Here is a 25,814-nt window from a genome sequence, read left to right as displayed (position 1 = left end):
TAAACAGCAGGACAGCCGGCGAGGTGAGTATTGGTTAAAAATAAACCCTAATACTCACCTCTCCAGCAGCCTTCTTTCTGCAGTCAAGCATCTCCAATACTTCCGGCTGTGTCCAGTTCCCGGAGGTCACTGAGTGTCATAAGGTTGTGACGTTGATGTTGTGACGTTGATGTTGTGGCATTGATGTTGTGGTGTTGATGTTGAGTCCTTTTGAATTACTGTAACCTCTGGATGGCTTATATTGAAGAGGTCGGGAGATGCAGCAAGCTCAGGATAATGGGAGAAAAAGAGAACTGTTTGATGGGCAGTGAGCAGCCGGGAAGCCAGAGTGAAAGTTCCAACTTACATATGTTTCCGGATCACAAAGCTGCAGAACTTCTCTAGTTCATAACCCAGGTACTGCCTTAGAATGTAAGAATATCTGTAGTTTGTTCATTTACCTTCTTCAATACCTTACAACAATGGTCCCCAACTTTCCTTGAGAGCCACATTCAGCTTTGAAAGGGGGTCGCGAGCCACAGCCATAATCCCAGAGTAGTAACATCCAAATTCCTGCCTTTCCCCTCCCACAGTAGTGACACCCAGAGCCCCCAATACCAGTATAATGACAGTCAAAGCTATAGAGGCAGTATACACAATTGCATCTTAAAATTGCGGAACAATTTCAGAAAAATGTTATTCAATGTAAAATTACAAAAATTTTGAGCATTCCAGGATGAACAGTACATAATGTCATCAAAAGATTCAGAGATTCTGGAGAAATCCATGTGAGCAAAGGACAAGGCCGACTATCAATATTTGATGCTCATGATCGACGGGCCCTCAAGTGGCAGCGCATTAAAACAAGGCATGAATCAGTCACTGCATGGGCTCAGGAATACTTACAGAAATGTTTGTATGTGGACGCAGGTCATTATGAAATACATAAAAGCAAGTTAAAGCTCCATCACGTAAAGAACTCATAAATCAACACAATCCTGAAATGCTGCTGTTGTCTCTGGGCTACAGCTCATTTAAAATGGACGGAGGCAAAATGTAAAATTGTTCTGTGGACAGACAAATCAAAATTTTAAATTCTTTATGGAAACCACGGACAAACTATCCTGTGGACTCAAGAGGACGGGGTCCATCCAGCTTGTTTTCAGCACATAGTTCAAAAGCCTGCATCTCTGATGGCATGTGTTTGCATTACTGCCATCTGTTGTGAATAAAATATGACTATATACTTTCCAACAGGGTTTCAGTTTGCAAAAGATGGTCCAATCAGGCTTGTTCTATAAGCCTAAATCATCAAACTTTTTAGAAATAACTGTGCACTCGTAGAATTGTATTCAAATGCTTCTTTATAAAATATTCAGTAATTTTCATCACAGCAGAATGACATCATATAGTAAAGACCACCCACGTGTATTTCCAAGGAATTTTCCTTTTTCCACAGAAGTTTATAGAGTTTACAAAGCTATTCTGTGAACAGTTACAATAAAATATGTGATGTATATAAATAAAAAAACTTAGAATATATTAACACTCCAGTTCATTTTTTTCAATTTTGTTTCAGGTTTCTGCATTCAGTGCAGGTAAGGGTGCTGCCTCCCTTCCTTTGAGCTGAACAATACATTTAAATAGCTTCCCATTTGTTGAGTGTCCATGTTTGGAACCAGGTCCTACTCAGTCCTTATTTACACTGGACGTCACTATGACGCATGGTAAGTAGTGTTGAGCGATACCACCCAATATTGAAAAATATCGGATCGGATTGGATCGGCCGATATTCAAAAAGTATCGGGTATCGCCGATTCCGATCCCAGAAGTCCCATTCAAGTCAATGGGACAGAAATATCGGTATTAAAAAAAACCTTTCTTTCCTTGTAGGTTAATTCTACATGAAGAAAAACAACTAATAATAATGTAGAATTTATTGGGGGAGGTGTAGGAGACATTAAAGCCATAGAGGTTTAGCCCAATCAAATGGAATAACAGGAATTATTTTTTTATTTTAAAGACGTTCGGAGTTACAAAGATATTGACTATGTTAACCTCTTTTATATTTTGTCAGATATGTATGTTTCACTACTTCCATGCTCTTCACCTTCTTTTTTACTTCTCCCACACTTTCTCCTTCATGATCTGCAGCAGCAGCATCTTTTTCATCAACTTCTTCTTCACCTTATTCATCTTCTTCTTCTTCACCTTCTATTATTCTTTTTTTTTACATTCTTCATATTCTTCTTATTCAACTAATCTTCTTCTTCATATTCTACTTCTTCATCTTCTTCCTATTCTTCTTCTTCTTCATCATATTCTTATTTGTGACAGGCATTCCTGTAGCTGTTATCTATAAAAGTTTGAAGATTACACCTTCCGTTCTGCCTGTCACAAAAGATTTGCAACAGGATTTGTCCGCGTTCAGTTTAGCCTGCAGCAGCAGGCATTTTCTAGGGGCACCATGAGGAGGAACAGACTCACCCCCATACACTGCTTAGTCTTCTTCTGCTTATAGTTTAGATAATATCATTTGCTCTGATTTTTAGTCTTATGCTTAATGTTCTTCTGCTTTTGGTTTTTCTGCTTCTTGGTCTTCTGTCTCTTGTTGTTCTGCATCTTGGTGGTTGTCTTCGTGTTCTTTGTCCTCTTGGTCATCTTCTTCAGGGTCATTTTTTTGGTCTTCTTCGGTGTGATCTTCAGGGTCGTCATCAGGGAGATCCAGAGTGAGAACCATAAACCATTTCCACAAGCTCGAACTTGGAAAAGTAGCAGAAGGTACAAGAAGGCTGAGGAACTGCTGAGAACCAGCTGATGGTACTGGAACCCGGATGGTTAGCAGAAGGAACAAGAGCAAATGGAACTAGCGAGGACCAGCTGACGGTGCTGCAACCCGGAGAGGCAGCAGAAGGAACAAGAGCCAATGGCACAACCGTGGACCAGCTGACGGTGCTTGAACATGGTTACTAAGCAGGAGGTACCTGTGCTAGAAAGCACTACCAAGGACCAGCAGAAATTGCTGGAACTCGGATACCGAGAAGGAGGCACCTAGGCCAAAGGCTCTGCCTGGAACCAGCTGACGGTGCTGGAACCCGGATGGGTAGCAGAAGCTGCAAGAGCAAATGGAACTAGCAAGGACCAGCTGATGGTGCTGGAACCCGGAGGGGCAGCAGAAGGAACAAGAGCCAATGGCACAGCCGTGGACCAGCTGACGGTGCTGGAACACGGTTACTAAGCAGGAGGTACCTGTGCTGGAAAGCACTAACAAGGACCAGCAGACGTTGCTGGAACTCGGATACCGAGAAGGAGGCACCTAGGCCAAAGGCTCTGCCTGGAACCAGCTGACGGTGCTGGAACCCGGATGGGTAGCAGAAGCTGCAAGAGCAAATGGAACAAGCGAGGACCAGCTGACGGTGCTGGAACCCGGAGGGGCAGCAGAAGGAACAAGAGCCAATGGCACAACCGTGGACCAGCTGACGGTGCTGGAACACGGTTACTAAGCAGGAGGTACCTGTGCTAGAAAGCACTACCAAGGACCAGCAGACGTTGCTGGAACTCGGATACCGAGAAGGAGGCACCTAGGCCAAAGGCACTTCCTGGAACCAGCTGACGGTGCTGGAACCCGGATGGGAAGCAGAAGCTGCAAGAGCAAATGGAACAAGCGAGGACCAGCTGACGGTGCTGGAACCCGGAGGGGCAACAGAAGGAACAAGAGCCAATGGCACAACCGTGGACCAGCTAACGGTGCTGGAACACGGTTACTAAGCAGGAGGTACCTGTGCTAGAAAGCACTACCAAGGACCAGCAGACGTTGCTGGAACTCGGATACCGAGAAGGAGGCACCTAGGCCAAAGGCTCTGCCTGGAACCAGCTGACGGTGCTGGAACCCGGATGGGTAGCAGAAGCTGCAAGAGCAAATGGAACTAGGGAGGACCAGCTGACGGTGCTGGAACCCGGATGGGTAGCAGAAGCTGCAAGAGCAAATGGAACTAGGGAGGACCAGCTGACGGTGCTGAAACCCGGAGGGGCAGCAGAAGGAACAAGAGCCAATGGCACAACTGTGGACCAGTTGACGGTGCTGGAACACGGTTTCTAAGCAGGAGGTACCTGTGCTACAAAGCACTACCAAGAACCAGCAGACGTTGCTGGAACTTGGATACCGAGAAGGAGGCACCTCGGCCAAAGGCACTGCCGAGAACCAGCTGACGGTGCTGGAACCCGGATGGGTAGCAGAATGTACCCATGATAAGCAAAGTTGCAAGGCCGCAAGCAGGCCGCAGTTACCGAAACTCACAGTCCTACAGGGGGTGCTTGCCCTATTGGCACTATGGAACCAGCCTTTATTACCAGAACCCGCAGCCCACATAGGAAGCACCTAAACTGCAGGCACCATAGACTCGGCTATCCCGACCGCAACACGACAGGACAAAGTATTGGTGGCAAAGTGACGTTGACACTCCCCGGAACAGCAGGCATGCTGGAACCTGGCTGGGCAGGAGGGAGTACCCGTGCCAAAGACACTGCCGAGAACCAGCTGACGGTGCTGGAACCCGGATGGGTAGCAGAAGCTGCAAGAGTCAATGGAACTACCGAGAACCAGCTGATGGTGCTGGAATCCAGAGTGGCAGCAGAAGGAACAAGAGCCAATGGCACAACCGTGGAACAGCTGACGGTGCTGGAACACGGTTTCTAAGCAGGAGGTACCTGTGCTACAAAGCACTACCAAGAACCAGCAGACGTTGCTGGAACTCGGATACCGAGAAGGCGGCACCACGGCCAAAGGCACTGCCGAGAACCAGCTGACGGTGCTGGAACCCGGATGGGTAGCAGAAGGTACCCATGATAAACAAAGTTGCAAGGCCGCGAGCAGGCCGCAGTTACCGAAACCCACAGTCCTACAGAGGGTGCTTGTCCTATTGGCACTACGGAACCAGCCTTTATTACCAGAACCCGCAGCCCTCATAGGAAGCACCTAAACTGCAGGCACCATAGACTCGGCTAACCCGACCGCAACATGACAGGACAACGTATCGGTGGCAAAGTGACGTTGACACTCCCCGGAAACAGCAGGCGTGCTGGAACAAGGCTGGGCAGTAGGGAGTACCTGTGCCAAAGACACTTCTGAGCAGCAACTGGTGATGTTGGAGCCCAGGGTCAATCAGGGTGTAGGCTGAGGCTTAATTTCAACAAGTTTAATATCTGTTGTAGACTACTACTGATTTTAAACGCGCTCCAACTAGGCCTCTGGCTCCACTCTGTCTCTAGTATTTCCCCTGGCTTCCAACCCCGCCAGTTGCTGCTCAGAAGTGGCATCTGCACAATCAACACTTGTTCCTGTGTTACTGGGATTCGGTAACGTCAGCTGTTCCCCTGATGTGTGTCCGGCAATGTCTCCTGCTCTGTCCACATTCCCACTACTAGTAGAGGGAATGTGGACGAGCAGGAGACATTGCCGGACACACATCTGGGGTTCAGCTGACGTTACTGAACCACAGGAACAAGTGTGGATTGTGCAGACACCACTTCTGATCAGCAACTGGCGGGGTTGGAGGCCAGGGGAAATACTAGCGACAGATTGGAGCCAGAGGCCTAGTTCGAGCACGTTTAAAATCAGTAGTAGTGTGAATGTGGAGGCAGCAGGAGATATTGCCGTCCACACAGCAGGGGAGCAGCTGGCATTACTGAACCCCACTAACACAGGAGCTAGTGTTTTTCTCTGTGCAGACGGCACTTCTGAGCAACAACTGGCTGTGTTGAAGCCCAGGATCAATCATGCAGCAGGCTGAGGCCTAGTGGAAACAAGTAGAAAATCGGATGTTGTGTCAATGTGGAGGGAGCAGGAGACTTTGCCGTCCACACAGCAGGGGAGCAGCTGGCATTACTGAACCCCACTAACACTGGAGCTTGTGTTTCTCTCTGTGCAGACGGCACTTCCAAGCAACAACTGGCTGTGTTGAAGCCCAGGATCAATCATGCAGCAGGCTGAGGCCTACTTGGAACAAGTAGAAAATCGGATGTTGTGTCAATGTGGAGGGAGCAGGAGACTTTGCCGTCCACACAGCAGGGGAGCAGCTGGCGTTACTGAACCCCACTAACACAGGAGCTAGTGTTTTTCTCTGTGCGGACGGCACTTCCGAGCGACAACTGGCGTGACTGAGCCCCAGTAACACAGGTATGAGTGTGGATTGTGCAGACGCCACTTCAGAGCAGCAACTGGCGGGGTTGGAGGCCGGGGGAAATACTAGAGACAGTGGAGCCGGAGGCCTAAGTGGAGCACGGTTAAAAATCAGTAGTAGTTTTATTGTGGAGGGAGCAGGAGACTTTGCCGTCCACACAGCAGGGGAGCAGCTGACATTACTGAACCCCACTAACACAGGAACTAGTGTTTTTCTCTGTGCGGACAGCACTTCCGAGCGACAACTGGCTGTGTTGAAGCCCAGGATCAATCATGCAGCAGGCTGAGGCCTACTTGAAACAAGTAGAAAATCGGATGTTGTTTCAATGTGGAGGGAGCAGGAGACTTTGTGGTAGGTGGCCGGGCTAGGGGGGTGGGTCACTGCTCACCAGACGAGGCAAAGATGAGACGGAGACAGCTTCCACTTGTAACAGTTCCGGATTTATTTGTCGTCCTCCTGACGACCACCAAACACGCACCGCAGCTTCTTTACACCACTGTATCGCCTGGCCCCGGTACCTATTCTTCAGCTCCAGTCACAGTAACGCACCTCGCGGATCTTTCACTGGGGGTTGTCCTAGACCAATCTACCCCCAGCGCTTCACCTGCCCGAGATCGTCTTCCAATCGGTACCCCCGGGGCCTCGTCTGTCTTGCGGTACATCGAGTCAGGGTCTCCCCCCTGGCTGCCTCTTCTCCTTGCCTGTCCTGCAGTCCGTCGGGTGAGGGACACCCCCCTGACTGTCTCTCCTTGGTCCGTCCCCCTGGCCGAGCTCTTCTCACTTTCTCCATCTTCTTCTGAGCTCCTCCCGGGACTAAACTCTCCTGGAGCCCCGCCTTCTTCTATTTATCCCCTCTCTCACAGGGGAATTTCCCACCTGGGCTCCTATCTCCCCGCCCCCCATGACTAAGCGGATTCCTAAGCCCTAAGCTGATGTTAAGTCCTGTACTATTCTCCCTTGCCATCTTGTGGTCATTTCGCGGTACTGCACTCCCTTTTCTGTCTTTCCCTGCTGTTACCTTTCTAACCTGTCAATCTCTGTCACTAGTGCACAAACCGTCCCCTCCTTCTACCAGTCACGTCTGTCCGTCAAGTCACCTTCCCCACAACTTTGCCATCCACACAGCAGGGGAGCAGCTGGCGTTACTGAACCCCACTAACACAGGAGCCAGTGTTTTTCTCTGTGCAGACGGCACTTCTAAGTGACAACTGGCTGTGTTAAAGCCCAGGATCAATCATGCAGCAGGCTGAGGCCTACTTGGAACAAGTAGAAAATTGGATGTTGTGTCAATGTGGAGGGAGCAATAGACTTTGCCGTCCACACAGCAGGTGAACAGCTGGCGTTACTGAACCCCACTAACACAGGAGCTAGTGTTTTTCTCTTTGCGGACAGCACTTCCGAGAGACAACTGGCTGTGTTGAAGCCCAGCATCAATCATGCAGCAGGCTGAGGTCTACTTAGAGCAAGTTGAAAATATGATCTAGCTTGAATGTGGAGGCAGCAGGAGATATTGCCGTCCACACAGCAAGGGGAGCAGCTGACATTACTGAACCCCACTAACACAGGAGCTAGTGTTTTTCTCTGTGCGGACAGCACTTCCGAGTGACAACTGGCAGTGTTGAAGCTCAGGATCAATCATGCAGCAGGCTGAGGCCTACTTGGAACAAGTAGAAAATCGGATGTTGTGTCAATGTGGAGGGAGCAGGAGACTTTGCCGTCCACACAGCAGGGGAGCAGCTGGCGTTACTGAACCCCACTAACACAGGAGCTAGTGTTTTTCTCTGTGCGGACGGCACTTCCGAGTGACAACTGGCTGTGTTGAAGCCCAGGATCAATCATGCAGCAGGCGGAGACCAACTTGCAGCAAGTTTTATATAGGTTGAAGACTACTAGTAATGGGAATGTGGACAGAGCAGGAGACATTGCCGGACACACATCAGGGGATCAACTGACGTGACTGAGCCCCAGTAACACAGGAACAAGTGTGGATTGTGCAGACGCCACTTCAGAGCAGCAACTGGCGGGGTTGGTGGCCAGGGGAAATACTAGAGACAGTGGAGCCAGAGGCCTAAGTGGAGCACGGTTAAAAATCAGTAGTAGTTTGATTGTGGAGGGAGCAGGAGACTTTGCCGTCCACACAGCAGGGGAGCAGCTGGCGTTACTGAACCCCACTAACACAGGAGCTAGTGTTTTTCTCTGTGCAGACGGCACTTATGAGCGACAACTGGCTGTGTTGAAGCCCAGGGATTACAGTTCAGGTGGTAGAAACATGAACACAACAGGAGACCTGGATACTGTTGCCAACCAATTATTTATTCTGGAAGAGGACTGGCAAATTCAGGCGAGATCCAGGCCTTGTTCCTTCTCAGAAAAGTAAGCCGGTCAATGTTATCGGTGGATAGTCGTGTGCGACGGTCTGTTAGTACACCACCTGCGGCACTAAAGATGCGTTCCGATAATACACTGGCAGCAGGGCAAGCCAGCACCTCCAATGCATACTGGCTAAGCTCTGGCCATGTATCCAGCTTAGAGACCCAAAACTTAAAGGGGGAAGAGCCGTCTGGGAGTACACTGACAGGGCAAGACATGTAGTCTGTCACCATCTGACGGAAACGTTGCCTCCTGCTGACTGGAGCCGTCTGTGATGGTGTAGACATTTGTGGCGGACACACAAAACTTTGCCACATTTGGGCCATACTGGTCTTGCCTTGTGCTGAGGCGCTGCCTCTGCTCCCTCTTTGTGCAGAGCTTCCTCCACTGCCTCGACGCACAGAGCTGCTTTGTAAAGCACTAGCAGTACTGCTGTCGGGTGGAATGGAGAACATGATGGACTGCACCAGTGTGTCTTGGTACTCCCGCATTTTACGCTCCTGGTTCAACGGTGGTATGAGGCTTTGTAAGTTGTCTCGGTAGCGAGGATCTAGGAGGGTGTACACCCAATAATCAGCCGTGTTGAGAATGTGGGCAATGCGGCGGTCGTTTCTCAGGCACTGCAGCATGAAATCAACCATGTGCTGCAGACTCCCAACTGCCAAAGAAACGCTGTCCCCTGCTTGAGTCGTCATCTCTGCCTGCTCTTCATCACCCCACCCTCGCTGTACATACTGACTAGAGCATTGGGTACCTCCCTCCTCTGGAGAGATGTCTTCCTCCTCCATTGACTCCTCCTCATCTACCTCACAAAGTGTCCCCTGCCTAGGCCTTTGTGAGGAACCACGTAGCTCAGACTGTCCAGAAGCAGATGGCATTTGTGACTCCTCATCCTCCACCTCTTCCAAAACCTCCTCCCTTAGTGCTTGCAGTGTTTTTTGAAGCACGCAGATAAGGGGGACAGTCATGCTGACTAGTGCATCATCTGCACTCGCCATCCGCGTGGAATCATCGAAGGCACGCAAAACGAAGCAGATGTCCTTCATAGAGCCCCACTCAGTGGTGCTGAAGTGTGACCGGCGCACAGTGCGACTTGTTTGCGCCTGCTGCAGCTGGTACTCCATTACTGCTGCCTGCTGCTCACACAACCGCTCCAACATATGTAACTTTGAATTCCACCTGGTGGGTAGGTCACATATGATGCGATGTTCCGGAAGGCGTAGTCGGCGCTGCAGAGCAGCAAGGCGCGATCTTACCATGCTGGAACGCCGCCAGTGAGCGCACTCTATGCGGACCTTGTGCAGCAGTGCATCAAGATCCGGATAGTCCCTCAGAAAGCTCTGCACGACCAAGTTCAGCACATGTGCCAGACATGGGATGTGAGTGAGGTTGCCTAGGCCCAGAGCTGCCACCAGATTTCGGCCATTGTCACACACTACCAAGCCTGGCTGGAGATTCGCTGGCAAAAACCACACGTCGCTCTCCTGCTTGATGGAATTCCAGAGCTCCTGCGCTGTGTGGCTTCGATTCCCCAAAGAAATTAATTTCAGTACGGCCTGTTGACGTTTGGCCACGGCTGTGCTCATATCGGTCGTAAGAGGCTCCTGCAGCGCTGTTTCTGAGGAACTTGAGTAGGAGGAGGAGTCAATGTGTACAGACTGGATTCCTGCAATCCGTGTAGTTGGCAGAACACGTACAGTGCCACTCTCCAGATCTGTACCCGGCTCCACAACATTGACCCAATGGGCAGTGAGGGAAAGGTATCGTCCCTGTCCATGGTTACTGGTCCACGCATCAGTGGTCAGGTGGACCTTGCTACTGAAAGCGTTTAGTAGCGCATGTTTTATTTTTCCCTCCACATGCTTTCGCAGTGCAGGGACGGCTTGCCTGCTGAAATAAAAGCGGCTGGGCATGGTGTATTGTGGGACTGCCAATGCCATGAAGTTCCGGAAGGTGTCAGTCTCCACCAGCCTGAATGAGAGCATTTCAAGGGTCAGTAGTTTGGCAATGCCAGCATTCAGAGCCTGTGCTCGGGGATGGTTTGCCGAGTATGGCGGCCTTTTATCCCATGCCTGTGCTACCGATGGCTGTAGAGTGGCCTGGGAGTGTGAGGATGACTGGGAACGTGGTGCTGTAGGTGGAATGTCACTGGGTCTCCGGACAACAGTGCCAGAGGTTCTTCCTTGGCGATCCTGTGAGGAAGCCGAACCAGCTGTGTGTGAGCTGGAGGAAGGAAGAGGCCCCAACACGAGCTGAAGAGGTGGTAGGTGGTGCTGTACGTTGGCCTACGTCTTCAGTGTGTCTGTGTAACTCCACAACGTGCTTGGTCCGCACATGTTTCCACATATTTGTGGTATTGAGGTTGCTGACATTTTTCCCTCTTTTGACTTTCTGATGACACAGCTTGCATTTGACAAAGCAAAGGACCACGCACTGCAAGTCTTGGGAGCGCCCGTTTTGGCTTTTGGAAGAGGAATGCTCCCAACGGGAGCCGAAGTGGAGGATACAGGCAACCAATTCTGCTCCCTCTCCCTCCTGTTTTGGCCGTTCGGGGAATCTCTTCCTCAGAGCTGCTCCCACCACCTTCCTGTTCCTCACGCTATGATGGGTCAAGGACCTCATCATCTACACTCCCCTCTTCAAACACCTGCTTCTCCTGGGTTGTCTCGCCAGCACCGTACGCACCAGAAAGTGGCACCTGAGTCTCGTCATCATCTGATGCATACTGAGGTGTGCTGACCATAGGCACTGGCCCACCCGCCTCTTCAGATTCAGAGGGACAAAGAAGTTGTGCATCACTGCATACTCCCTCTTCTTCACATTCTTGAATGCTGCTTGGCTGGCCCCCTCTTTCCAAGCCAACAGATTCAGAGAACAGAAGTAGAGACTGTGATGGCTCCTGTCCAGGGCTCTCTGACTGCCTGGGCACTTTGGTAGGTGGTGAAGAGACAGATGGTTGCTCTTCAGTGCTCTGGCCCTGAGAGGACGTGGAAGTCATTGAAGTCGATGCGTTAGCTGCCATCCATCCGACAACGGCTTCAATTTGTTCCTCCCGCAGCAGTGGGGTACGGCGAGGTCCTACAAAGCTGCGCATAAAGGACTGTTGCCTGCTAAAACTGAGGGATGCTGACTCACTGGTGCCCGCAGCAGGCACAGAATCCCCACGTCCTCTCCCTGCAGAATCCCCACGTCCTCTCCCTGCAGAGTCCACAGGTCCTCTCCCTGCTGAAACCACGCCCATGACCACTTGCCTTAATCCCTGCCTTTTTCATCTTGGTAGACTGATACAGATAGGCAGAAAAGTACAAAGGGGGGGCTTAGTGTGCTTATTCCTGAACAGCTGGTAACAGGTATAAGAAACACTAATTTTATGAAGTGTGTGTGTGTGGACTACACTTTAATATGAGCTAATGTGGCCTACACAACTGTCAAATGGAGTGTTTGGTGAACTTTATTTTGTTTTTTGTTTTTCAAAAAAACTAAAAGGATGTGACCAAAGATTTGAAAGCGATAGTATCACAAACTTTTTGGAGCTATTACAATGCAGGAAGGTAACCTACAATGCAAAAGATGAGGCTCCAAAAAATAGGGTATTACTAATCTGGCTGCAGCTGAAGGGCACAAGCCAGAAAAAAGGCTCCTCTATCTACTCCTATATAGTGTTTGCAACCAACCAATGTAGATGGATACGGATGGATGCACACTAATAGGAGAATAAAAAATGAGCTGCAATAAAAGAAAAATATGTCTGAGGCAGTGACACACGCTGAGCGGCCTACAACCAAACGTAGCTGCAGGACACACTACTCAGCGTGAGCTGCACTCGCACACAGAGACCTCTCAGACAGCCGTGAACAGTGCAGCAAACTGGGCACTAGCACTGAAAGGCTGCAGAGAGGCTCCGCTGTCTACTCCTATAGTGTTTGCAACCAACGTATATGGATACGGATGGATGCACACTAATAGGAGAATGAACAATGAGCAGCAAAAAAAGAAAAATATGTATGAGGCAGTGACACATGCTGAGCGGCCTACAACCAGACGTGGCTGCAGGACACACTACTCAGCGTGAGCTGCACTCACACAGACCTTGCAGACATCTGTCAACACTGCTGCAAGGCAAAAGAAAGCTACAGTGGTGGATTATGAAGCCTGGGTAAAGCACACTATGATTGTGAAAATCGCTATCTGTAACTGCACATCACAGTCTTGAACAGCAGCCTGTCCCTAACTGAATTCACAGCAGAGTGAACCCGAAATGGCGGCGGCGGATTTTATAGTGCATTATGACATCATTTCAGCAGTCAATCACAGCCATGCCATTAATTAACATGCCTACATGCCTAACAGGATGTGCCCACACTTCTGAGGATTGTCATTGGCTGAATCAAATCAAACTGCCTCATAGCATTATGGGAACTTCCGATTCCGGTATTCGATATGCTAAAAGTATCGGAACTCAGTATCGGAATTCCGATACAGTGAATATCGGCCGATACCCGATACTTGCGGTATTGGAATGCTCAACACTAGTGGTAAGCTTTTAATACTAGAGGTTAAGACCATCCTGAATTTGGGTACACCTTGACGCTGCTGGGGTGGCTTTTATGCTTTTTTTAATCAAAAATGGTGTTTACAAAATACCCTATTTATTTCTATACACTATTGAGTTTACTTATTTACTTACAGCAGGGTATATCTTCTTTTTTTTCTGTCTTAGGTTTTTAAATATATTAATAGTTTCATCACTATGGTAGTACTGTTAGAAAAAGGTTTTCTATAGTATTACTATCTATGTGATATGTGTTTATATCTATATTGCTAAAAATGGTTTGTCTATAATTATCTGGGAAATCTTTATTGGTGGAAGAGATGTGGCACGGTCACTGGTGCTGTACGTCATGAAGGTTTCTATCTTCTGTGATGGAAACCCAAAAGTTTCTCTCCAGCACGTTATGTGCTGAGGGGTTAATCGTCCATGACAGGTTGGGTATTTTGTGAGTGGCTGTAAGAGATGGGCGGGGTGGCCACTCACCATATCTCCTGCTCAAGGGTGTGGTTGGTGAAGTTAAATGGCCAGCTACTGAATTTGTTTCACTGCTGTGTGTTTGGAGATAAGGAAGTCTCCAGTCGGAAGCTCTAGTGGGAGCTAGAGATTTACTGTACCCTGAGCGGGCTAATCCCACAGGCCTATGGACTGTGCTATTAGTTATCATTTGTTTGCCGTTAGGCCAGAAAGGTCATGTTTATTTTGTTCAATCCTGCACTGGTTTATGCCCTGTTTTAATGAACGAGCAGAAGAATTACCCAAGAAGTGTTCCTGTTTCTACCTCTGAGAGCAGCTTAGTGAGCTAATCTATCACAGAGGTCACATGATTTTTTGTGATTTAAACCCATAATGAACTATGAATCCACAAGCTTGAGAAAGGGGTTTGCCTGAAATGTCGCTATCGCTCTGGAGTATCATACTGACTTCAGTGTCTCTGCAAACTCTGTAGACTCTTGAGGGAAAAAGAAAATTCCTTGGAAATACACGTGGGTGATTTTTCTGCCTATATTATATGATGTCATCCTGCTGTAATGGACATTATCGATATTTTATAAATCAGCATTTGAATACAATTCTACAAGTGCACCAGCTATTTATATGAAGTTTACTGAATAAAATATGTCTATTAGGCTGTGTGCACACGATGCAGATTTGCAGCGGATCCGCAGCGGATTTTACAGCGCAGAAACATTGCATATCCGCATTGTGATGTACAGTAGCCTTAAAATCAATGAAAAAAAAAACCGCTGTGCAGACGCTGCGGAGTTTTCCGCGCGGTTTTCCTGCGGTACAAAATCCACAGCATGTTACTTCTTTTGCGCGGTTTTCCATCTCCCCTGTCACCAAATCCGCAGGGGGAAAACCGCAGTGGAAAACCGCACAAAAACCGCAATAAAACTGCAGAAAAAATGGAAGAAATCTGCAGGAAAAATGCAGGTTATTTGACCTGCGGATTTCTTCCATTCTGCGCTGAAAAATCCGCAGGGCTAAAAAGTCCGTCTGCACTCAGCCTAAGAGATTTTCATATGTTACATTCCATTTCTTTCCATTTTCGTGTCCCAACTTTTTTGGAATTGGAGTCATAAATCTCTCACCTAGGCTATTCATGTGAATAATTAGAGCCACCAAAGCTGGCCATACATTCTAACTCTCGATTGATTTGGTTGAACTGTCTTTCGGCTGACAGCTATCCCTTCTGACTCATTCATACACATTAGCGTTCAGCTGAGCCAAGCATTCCAGGCAAGGGTAGCGGCTTTTCTACATGCAGAATAAAAAGATTGGCACCTGACATTCCAACTATCTGATCCTTATGTTCAAATTAGAAAAACTTTCAGCCATAATTTCAGCTAAAATTATGAATGTTCTTCCAACAAAGTTAAAAGAATGACATCCTCAAGAAATCCAAATGCTATCTGTAATATACCTACGCGTTTCAGACTGCAACTGAATAACCATGAATAATGACTGAGTTGCAGTCTGAAACGCATAGGAATTTTACATGTATGATTTGGATGTTTGGTTGTACTTGAGGATGTCATTCTTTTAACTTCAGTGGAAGAAAAGTCATCATTTTATCTGGAATTACTGCTGGAGGTTTTTATTAATTGGACTCATGTGGTGCCACACTGGGCAGGAGTGGCTTCATCTGTGCCGAAGAGTGTAGCAGCCATATCCAGAGTGAGCTGGTTTTACTTCACATTTGTATCTGATCCTTATGTACCCTGACAAAATCTGTTGGAGGGCAGTCAGAAGGCCCCCCCCATACACATTAGATGATTTGCCAATCTGTCCAAAATCGGTGTGTTTGAACAGCTGAAAGGGCACATCAATTGTGAAAAGGTACACAATAATTGTATTAGTGACTAATGGGGATTTCAGCCATCTGGCACCTAATGAGCAAAACAATTGTCATTGAGAATTCGGGAGAGATAGCTGCCTACCAAATGTAGGTTTAGCCAACAGCAATACCATGTGTACGGACAGCCATATTTTAGTTGTTGGAGAGAACATGTATAGTGATCCATAAGTTTTACAAAAAAAAAAACTATTAATTAAAGGGGTTATCCCACAAATATAAATAATATTAAATGCATATTTGTAGTAATCCAAATCTTTAATTTAGCCATACAAATACACGACTCTCCAGTGAAAGTTTCACCCCTTCCAAGCTTCTTTACTCACTCAACCTTTGCAATTTTGTTTTTTTCCTCTTCCTGTGGGCAGGCAGCGGCTTGTCCCATGTGACCAGGTAGCAGTAGAATTTCCCAGGAGTGCAACTCCTCTGATCCTGTCTTCCTCTCTGGACCATCAGGCAAAATAGAAATAGAAAATGAATTTTTCTCCAACAAAGTTAAAAGAATGAACAAAAAAGAGCAGGGAAGCTACTGAGCATGTGCGTCCAACAATGAATGTGGACTTACGTTCCAGCCACAGAAAAAAACAGCATATGACTCTATTACGGGTGAAAATGTTATGTATTTAAAAAATGTATTTAGAAAAAAAATGCTTGAACAATATTTATTTGTGAGTCAATCACTTCAAACCCACTATCAGGGAAAGGAGATGATGCAAAAGAGGAGCAAATCCTTCTGTCTCAGATGATAAGGAATGGTGTTATCCAGCACCAGAGGAGGGGTCCACTCTAATCTTTGCTATGGAGCTTTTCACATCTATGTACGCCGCTGCTCTCCAGCAATCATAACTCATTTATTTTTCAAGTGCCTTTTACTAATCATCATTTTAGTAGATACATTTATTTTCCACTAAGTGTTAACAATAACAATGTGTGAGAAGGTGAGGGTTCCATTTACTCAGTTCTAAATGGAAGACAAGAAAAATAACCAGCACTTGTCACAGATTTTTCACTTACATTTCCATTATGACTGTTTGTTAAGGTGAGCGGCTTATTTCCTGTAAAGATATATTGCATTGATTCACATATACTATTATAACCTATACCATAATAGAAAAGGTCAAGAGGATGTTGAAATGACTAAGCCTGTATTTACAAGTAATGGCTTTTAAGCATATGCTCTGATATATATATATATATATATATATATATATATATATACAGTGGGGCAAAAAAGTATTTAGTCAGTCAGCAATAGTGCAAGTTCCACCACTTAAAAAGATGAGAGGCGTCTGTAATTTACATCATAGGTAGACCTCAACTATGGGAGACAATCTGAGAAAAAAAAATCCAGAAAATCACATTGTCTGTTTTTTTTTCATTTTATTTGCATATTATGGTGGAAAATAAGTATTTGGTCAGAAACAAGCAAACAAGATTTCTGGCTCTCACAGACCTGTAACTTCTTCTTTAAGAGTCTCCTCTTTCCTCCACTCATTACCTGTAGTAATGGCACCTGTTTAAACTTGTTATCAGTATAAAAAGACACCTGTGCACACCCTCAAACAGTCTGACTCCAAACTCCACTATGGTGAAGACCAAAGAGCTGTCAAAGGACACCAGAAACAAAATTGTAGCCCTGCACCAGGCTGGGAAGACTGAATCTGCAATAGCCAACCAGCTTGGAGTGAAGAAATCAACTGTGGGAGCAATAATTAGAAAATGGAAGACATACAAGACCACTGATAATCTCCCTCGATCTGGTGCTCCACGCAAAATCCCACCCCGTGGGGTCAGAATGATCACAAGAACGGTGAGCAAAAATCCCAGAACCACGCGGGGGGACCTAGTGAATGAACTGCAGAGAGCTGGGACCAATGTAACAAGGCCTACCATAAGTAACACACTACGCCACCATGGACTCAGATCCTGCAGTGCCAGACGTGTCCCACTGCTTAAGCCTGTACATGTCCGGGCCCGTCTGAAGTTTGCTAGAGAGCATTTGGATGATCCAGAGGAGTTTTGGGAGAATGTCCTATGGTCTGATGAAACCAAACTGGAACTGTTTGGTAGAAACGCAACTTGTCGTGTTTGGAGGAAAAAGAATACTGAGTTGCATCCATCAAACACCATACCTACTGTAAAGCATGGTGGTGGAAACATCATGCTTTGGGGCTGTTTCTCTGCAAAGGGGCCAGGACGACTGATCCGGGTACATGAAAGAATGAATGGGGCTATGTATCGTGAGATTTTGAGTGCAAACCTCCTTCCATCAGCAAGGGCATTGAAGATGAAACGTGGCTGGGTCTTTCAACATGACAATGATCCAAAGCACACCGCCAGGGCAACGAAGGAGTGGCTTCGTAAGAAGCATTTCAAGGTCCTGGAGTGGCCTAGCCAGTCTCCAGATCTCAACCCTATAGAAAACCTTTGGAGGGAGTTGAAAGTCCGTGTTGCCAAGCGAAAAGCCAAAAACATCACTGCTCTAGAGGAGATCTGCATGGAGGAATGGGCCAACATACCAACAACAGTGTGTGGCAACCTTGTGAAGACTTACAGAAAACGTTTGACCTCTGTCATTGCCAACAAAGGATATATCACAAAGTATTGAGATGAAATTTTGTTTCTGACCAAATACTTATTTTCCACCATAATATGCAAATAAAATGAAAAAAAAACAGACAATGTGATTTTCTGGATTTTTTTTTCTCAGTTTGTCTCCCATAGTTGAGGTCTACCTATGATGTAAATTACAGACGCCTCTCATCTTTTTAAGTGGTGGAACTTGCACTATTGCTGACTGACTAAATACTTTTTTGCCCCACTGTATATATATATATATATATATGTGTGTGTGTATATATACACAGTTGTGGCCAAAAGTATTGACACCCCTGCAATTCTGTCAGATAATACTCAGTTTCTTCCTGAAAATGATTGCAATCACAAATTCTTTGGTATTATTATCTTCATTTAATTTGTCTTAATAGAAAAAACACAAAAGAAAATGAAGCAAAAAGCAAAACATTGATCATTTCACACAAAACTCCAAAAATGGGCCAGACAAAAGTATTGGCACCCTCAGCCTAATACTTGGTTGCACAACCTTTAGCCAAAATAACTGCGACTAACCGCTTCCGGTAACCATCAATGAGTTTCTTACAATGCTCTACTGGAATTTTAGACCATTCTTCTTTGGCAAACTGCTCCAGGTCCCTGATATTTGAAGGGTGCTTTCTCCAAACTGCCATTTTTAGATCTTTCCACAGGTGTTCTATGGGATTCAGGTCTGGACTCATTGCTGGTCACCTTAGAAGTCTCCAGTGCTTTCTCTCAAACCATTTTCTAGTGCTTTTTGAAGTGTGTTTTGGGCCATTGTCCTGCTGGAAGACCCATGACCTCTGAGGGAGACCCAGCTTTCTCACACTGGGCCCTACATTATGCTGCAAAATTTGTTGGTAGTCTTCAGACTTCATAATGCCATGCACACGGTCAAGCAGTCCAGTGCCAGAGGCAGCAAAGCAACCCCAAAACATCAGGGAACCTCCGCCATGTTTGACTGTAGGGACCGTGTTCTTTTCTTTGAATGCCTCTTTTTTTCTCCTGTAAACTCTATGTTGATGCTTTTGCCCAAAAAGCTCTACTTTTGTCTCATCTGACCAGAGAACATTCTTCCAAAACGTTTTAGGCTTTTTCAGGTAAGTTTTGGCAAACTCCAGCCTGGCTTTTTTATGTCTCGGAGTAAGAAGTGGGGTCTTCCTGGATCTCCTACCATACAGTCCCTTTTCATTCAGATGCCGACGGATAGTATGGGTTGACACTGTTGTACCCTCAGACTGCAGGGCAGCTTGAACTTGTTTGGATGTTAGTCGAGGTTCTTTATCCAACATCCCACAATCTTGCATTGAAATCTCTTGTCAATTTTTCTTTTCCGTCCACATCTAGGGAGGTTAGCCACAGTGCCATGGGCTTTAAACTTCTTGATGACACTGCGCACGGTAGACACAGGAACATTCAGGTCTTTGGAGATGGACTTGTAGCCTTGAGATTGCTCATGCTTACTCACAATTTGGTTTCTAAAGTCCTCAGACAGTTCTTTGGTCTTCTTTCTTTTCTCCATGCTCAATGTGGTACACACAAGGACACAGGACAGAGGTTGAGTCAACTTTAGTCCATGTAAACTGGCTGCAAGTGTGATTTAGTTATTGCCAACACCTGTTAGGTGCCACAGGTAAGTTACAGGTGCTGTTAATTACACAAATTAGAGAAGCATCACATGATTTTTCGAACAGTGCCAATACTTTTGACCACCCTCTTTTTTATGTTTGGTGTGGAATTATATCCAATTTGGCTTTAGGACAATTCTTTTTGTGTTTTTTTATTTAAGACAAATTAAATGAAGATAATAATACCAAAGAATTTGTGTTTGCAATAATTTTCAGGATGAAACTGAGTATTATCTGACAGAATTGCAGGGGTGTCAGTACTTTTGGCCACAACTGTATATATACAGTGGGGAAAAAAAGTATTTAGTCAGTCAGCAATAGTGCAAGTTCCACCACTTAAAAAGATGAGAGGCGTCTGTAATTTACATCATAGGTAGACCTCAACTATGGGAGACAAACTGAGAAAAAAAATCCAGAAAATCACATTGTCTGGTTTTTTTTTCATTTTATTTGCATATTATGGTGGAAAATAAGTATTTGGTCAGAAACAAAATTTCATCTCAATACTTTGTGATATATCCTTTGTTGGCAATGACAGAGGTCAAACGTTTTCTGTAAGTCTTCACAAGGTTGCCACACACTGTTGTTGGTATGTTGGCCCATTCCTCCATGCAGATCTCCTCTAGAGCAGTGATGTTTTTGGCTTTTCGCTTGGCAACACGGACTTTCAACTCCCTCCAAAGGTTTTCTATAGGGTTGAGATCTGGAGACTGGCTAGGCCACTCCAGGACCTTGAAATGCTTCTTACGAAGCCACTCCTTCATTGCCCTGGCGGTGTGCTTTGGATCATTGTCATGTTGAAAGACCCAGCCCATCTTCAATGCCCTTGCTGATGGAAGGAGGTTTGCACTCAAAATCTCACGATACATGGCCCCATTCATTCTTTCATGTACCCGGATCAGTCGTCCTGGCCCCTTTGCAGAGAAACAGCCCCAAAGCATGATGTTTCCACCACCATGCTTTACAGTAGGTATGGTGTTTGATGGATGCAACTCAGTATTCTTTTTCCTCCAAACACGACAAGTTGTATTTCTACCAAACAGTTCCAGTTTGGTTTCATCAGACCATAGGACATTCTCCCAAAACTCCTCTGGATCATCCAAATGCTCTCTAGCAAACTTCAGACGGGCCCGGACATGTACAGGCTTAAGCAGTGGGACACGTCTGGCACTGCAGGATCTGAGTCCATGGTGGCGTAGTGTGTTACTTATGGTAGGCCTTGTTACATTGGTCCCAGCTCTCTGCAGTTCATTCACTAGGTCCCCCCGCGTGGTTCTGGGATTTTTGCTCACCGTTCTTGTGATCATTCTGACCCCACGGGGTGGGATTTTGCGTGGAGCACCAGATCGAGGGAGATTATCAGTGGTCTTGTATGTCTTCCATTTTCTAATTATTGCTCCCACAGTTGATTTCTTCACTCCAAGCTGGTTGGCTATTGCAGATTCAGTCTTCCCAGCCTGGTGCAGGGCTACAATTTTGTTTCTGGTGTCCTTTGACAGCTCTTTGGTCTTCACCATAGTGGAGTTTGGAGTCAGACTGTTTGAGGGTGTGCACAGGTGTCTTTTTATACTGATAACAAGTTTAAACAGGTGCCATTACTACAGGTAATGAGTGGAGGAAAGAGGAGACTCTTAAAGAAGAAGTTACAGGTCTGTGAGAGCCAGAAATCTTGATTGCTTGTTTCTGACCAAATACTTATTTTACACCATAATATGCAAATAAAATGAAAAAAAAACAGACAATGTGATTTTCTGGATTTTTTTTTCTCAGTTTGTCTCCCATAGTTGAGGTCTACCTATGATGTAAATTACAGACGCCTCTCATCTTTTTAAGTGGTGGAACTTGCACTATTGCTGACTGACTAAATACTTTTTTTCCCCACTGTATATCTAAAAAGGGGCAGACATATCGTTGCTGCAACCTATGCGACCGCACAGGGGCCCAAGAGGTAAGAGGGCCCATTTCTACCTCCAAAGCAGGTGCAATTTAGCATTTTTAGGAGCTCTTAGGCTGCAAAGGGCCCATATATTACTCTTGAACATGGACCCTTTTCTGTCTGTGTCCGCAAGTGTACATATCTATCTACATAAATATACCGAAGAGGGTCACCTTGATATGGTGGAAAGGCTTTTGCGTTTTTTTGCTCAAAATTATGTTAGCTAAGTACCCTATATTATTTTCATACACTATTTGCTTATTTTGTTTTTATAACATTTGTTTCAAGGTTCAGTTCGGTTTGGTTCGATTTTCCAAAACGATTAGACACTCAACAAATGTACCCAAACTCCATTAGATTTAATGGGAGGCCAAACCAAACGTATGCAAAACACCTTAAGGGGTGACAAAAAGCTTCCCAAATAGCTATAATTGGGGGTAGACACCATGAAAACTGGCATCAGTTGACCCACGGTAGAAATTTGCAAATGGCACAGCAGCAGTCAACCATGGGCCATGCATGAGGTATAAGGGTCTGCCCCAGCAATTACAGGTTGGAATTGGAGTTTCAATGAGGACCTGGTGGTTAAGGGAGCGGTGTAAGCCTTCTTAGCTGGGAGACCTCACTCCTCATGCAACACCTCCAATTTCTTTATTCCAGCAACACTCAAATGGCACAAGCATCAGTTTCATACAGTATAATTGGTAGAAAAATGTAACGAAAGTAACACTGGTAGTTGATTAAAAGTAAATGCAGACCTGCTGGTATGGGAGCCATACTGCAATAGGCACTACACATGAAAGAGACCCAACTTGGAGTAAAAGTATTTCCCCAAATTAGGGGCAGACAACAGGAAAAGTGGCATCAATTTACCTACAGTAGAAATTTGATAATGGCACAGCAGAAATCAGCTATGTGCCATGAATGAGGTATCAGGGTCTGGCCCAACATTTATCACTTTGAATTGAAGTTTAAATTAAGACGTGGTGGCTAAGGGAGCAGTGTAAGCCTTCTTATCTGGGAGCCCTGATACCTAATGCAACAGCTTTTTTTTTCAGCTACACTCAGATGGCACAGTTTTATACAGTACTATTGGTACAAAAATGTAAGGAAGGTAACAAAGGTAGTTGATTGAAAGTGAGTGCAGGCCTGCCTGTCTGAGAGCCCTACTTACACAGGCAACCCACCAGATGGAGACCCAACTTTGAGTCTCCACATTTAAAAAAATAATTGTCACACAGCACAAAAATGGCATCAATTTCCACAGAGTAAAACAGTATAATAATCCTCTGACACGTCTTCTATTACAGGCAACCTACCAGATGGAGACCCAACTTGGAGTCTCCACATTTCAAAAAATTGTTTGCAATATCAGCAGCAGCATCAACAGCAGGCACAGAAGACACCACAAAGATGGCACGGACTGCAATAACACGAGATCAATACATGACACATAAAACAATACCATCGCCTAGTCTGCCCAATCTGCGGCTGGAGTTGAAAAGTCATTGGAGATCCTGGACTTGTTCATTTTGATGAAAGTTAGGCTGTCTACACTTTCAGGGGACAACCAGAAGTGCATATCTGTCAGGATAGCACCAGCAGCGCTGAAGACACGTTTTGAGAGAACGCTAGCTGCTGGGCATGATAAGACCTCCAAAGGCGTGACAGGCGAGCTCAGGTCACACTTCTATTTTTGAAGACCAAAATGTAAAAGGGTTCATACGATCCTGATGGCATTGTTATTGAGCTCCAAATTAATTCCTGCACCATCCTCTCTAGCCATTCACAACGTGTCAAACTTGTACTCTGTTCTGCTGGTGCATGTGTTGGTCTAAAAAATGAGTTAAATGACCCACCGAAATTGCTTATGCCACTTATGCTGCTGCTGCTAATGTTTTCTCGATGACGCCTTGACGTTCCCGAGGTTGGACGTCTAGAACTGAGATGCACACTGCGTGCCTCACTACTGTCTTTGGGAAAACCACTGTTAATATTGTCTACAAGTGTGTTTCCATACTCCAGCATGTGCGCGTCCCTTTCCAGGGAGGAAGATTTTCAAGTGAAAATCTGGCCTTCTGTTTTGTCTCTGAAACACAGTTTTATCACAAAAGATTTGGAGTAGCTAATTGGGCCTCGTGGCTGCACCACAATATTAGGCCTAACGATTTTTACGTGGAAATCTAGCCCGGCCAGTAATAGATATTGTCAGTGGTCTTTGGATAGGACGAGACCGTGCTTGTTCAGTTGATCTTTCATTCACATTAACACCTAACCCACATACACGTCAAACACCAAGCCTATTCCTTCAACCACCACTACCTTGCTTTTTCTCACTCATGTTGTAAGTAGCCTTCCTCTCTTGTTATCTGCTGTTTCACACCCTTAAGGAACTGTCACACTTAGCGATGCACCAGCGATCCCGACCAGCGATATGACGCGGTCAGGATCGCTGGTGCATCGCTAAGTGGTCGCTAGTGAGCTGCCACACAGGCAGATCTCACCAGCGACATCGCAGCAGGGGTCGGGGGTCGCTACTTACCTGTCAGACGAGGCGATCCTGACGTCCTCCCGCCCGCGTCCATGCATCACTCGTCTCCACAGCAGGAAGCCCCAGCAGGAAGCTGACTACGAGAAATGGTCCAGGACGTTCTCGCGCGATCAGCGATAACCAGCGGGGGAGTGGTCGGAGGTATGTATCAGACATAGCGATATCGCTAGCAATATCGCTATAACATCACAAAAACCAGTGGCGTTATAGCGATATTGCTAGCGATATCGCTTAGTGTGACAGGCCCTTTAGGCCCACAGCTGTCAGTCACCTGTCACTAAATAAACAATCACTATTTATTTTCTTAGATAGTGTGCCTAAACAACACTGTTATACTTAACTATTTTTAAGTGGAAATCGGGCCTTGTGATTTGTCTATGAAACATAGTTTTATCACAAATGATTTGAAGTAGCTAACTGGGACTTGTGGCTCCACCTCTATATTAGGCCTAACAATTTTTAAGTGGAAATTTTGGCCTTCTGATTTGTCACTGAAATACAGTTTTAGCACAATCTATTTGGAATAGCTAATTGGCCCTCTAGGCTGTAACCCAATATTAGTCCTAATGATTTCTAAGTGGAAATCTGGCCTTCTGATTTGCCACTGAAACACAGTTTTAGCACAAATGATTTGGAGTTACAAATGGGGTTTCCGAAGACTGCCACACAGTTTTTGCACAATCTACTTTCGATGCTGGAAGATCAATTTCACACAGGACAGGATTTAACTGACAAGTTTACTTTCAACACCAGCACTAGCGCAGGAGTGACCTCTCTGCACTGTGACACTGAGCAGATGGCTCCAGCAAAACAAGATGCCCGCTTTTTATATGGCCAGGGACATGTGATTTTGGCAGCCAATCACAGAAGACCTTTTGTCATGACTTTATGGATGGTTTCTGCTCCCTGATTGTTGCCAGAATCCACAAACATAAAGTTAAGAGGAAAAAAAAGCATTCACTGCTGCCGTAACCACTCCACACGCTCCTCCAACCTCTCCACACCATCTCGCCTCATCAAACACATCCCCCCGTCCATCATACAACACCACCATCCTAGCCAAAGTAATAACAAAAGACTTAGTGGGAACGCAATGATTTAACGAACTGTGAACGATTTTTGCCGACTTTGAGTAAAAATGCTTGTGAAAGCGAATCTGAATGTGCTACGTTCGTCCCGAATTTGAGATTGGCGATCGTTTTCCAAACACGTTCGCTCATCTCTAAATATATATACCGTATACATATATATATATATATATATTTCCAAGGCATTAGAAGCACCAGGGAACACTGTAGAGATTATCATCAAGAAGTAAATCATCTAAAAAATTATATATTCTTAGTGTGTACTATTTACTATAGATTCAACAATATACACATATAACTGCATTTCTTTTTTATTATTAATGAAAACCTTATGTTGGCTTCGTAATATAATATCTCCAATATTCCCAAAACGAGTAAACACCAAAACGAAGTAAATTAAAATAGTATATGTTGGGTGGTCTAAAGAATATTATGCGGCAGTCACCCTGTTATGCCCGATGTTCTCATTCCTACCCTACAATAACGCAAATGGCGCCTCCGTTCCTCATCGACTCACCCTGGTAATCCCTGTAAAGCTCAATGGGGATGACAATTTACATATTCAAATGTTCAATTACAT

The sequence above is a fragment of the Dendrobates tinctorius genome, unplaced genomic scaffold (assembly GCF_039654945.1).
Source record: "Dendrobates tinctorius isolate UK_male_01 unplaced genomic scaffold, ASM3965494v1 ptg000083l, whole genome shotgun sequence".
Lineage (NCBI taxonomy): Eukaryota > Metazoa > Chordata > Amphibia > Anura > Dendrobatidae > Dendrobates > Dendrobates tinctorius.
This window is presented reverse-complemented; position numbering follows the sequence as displayed.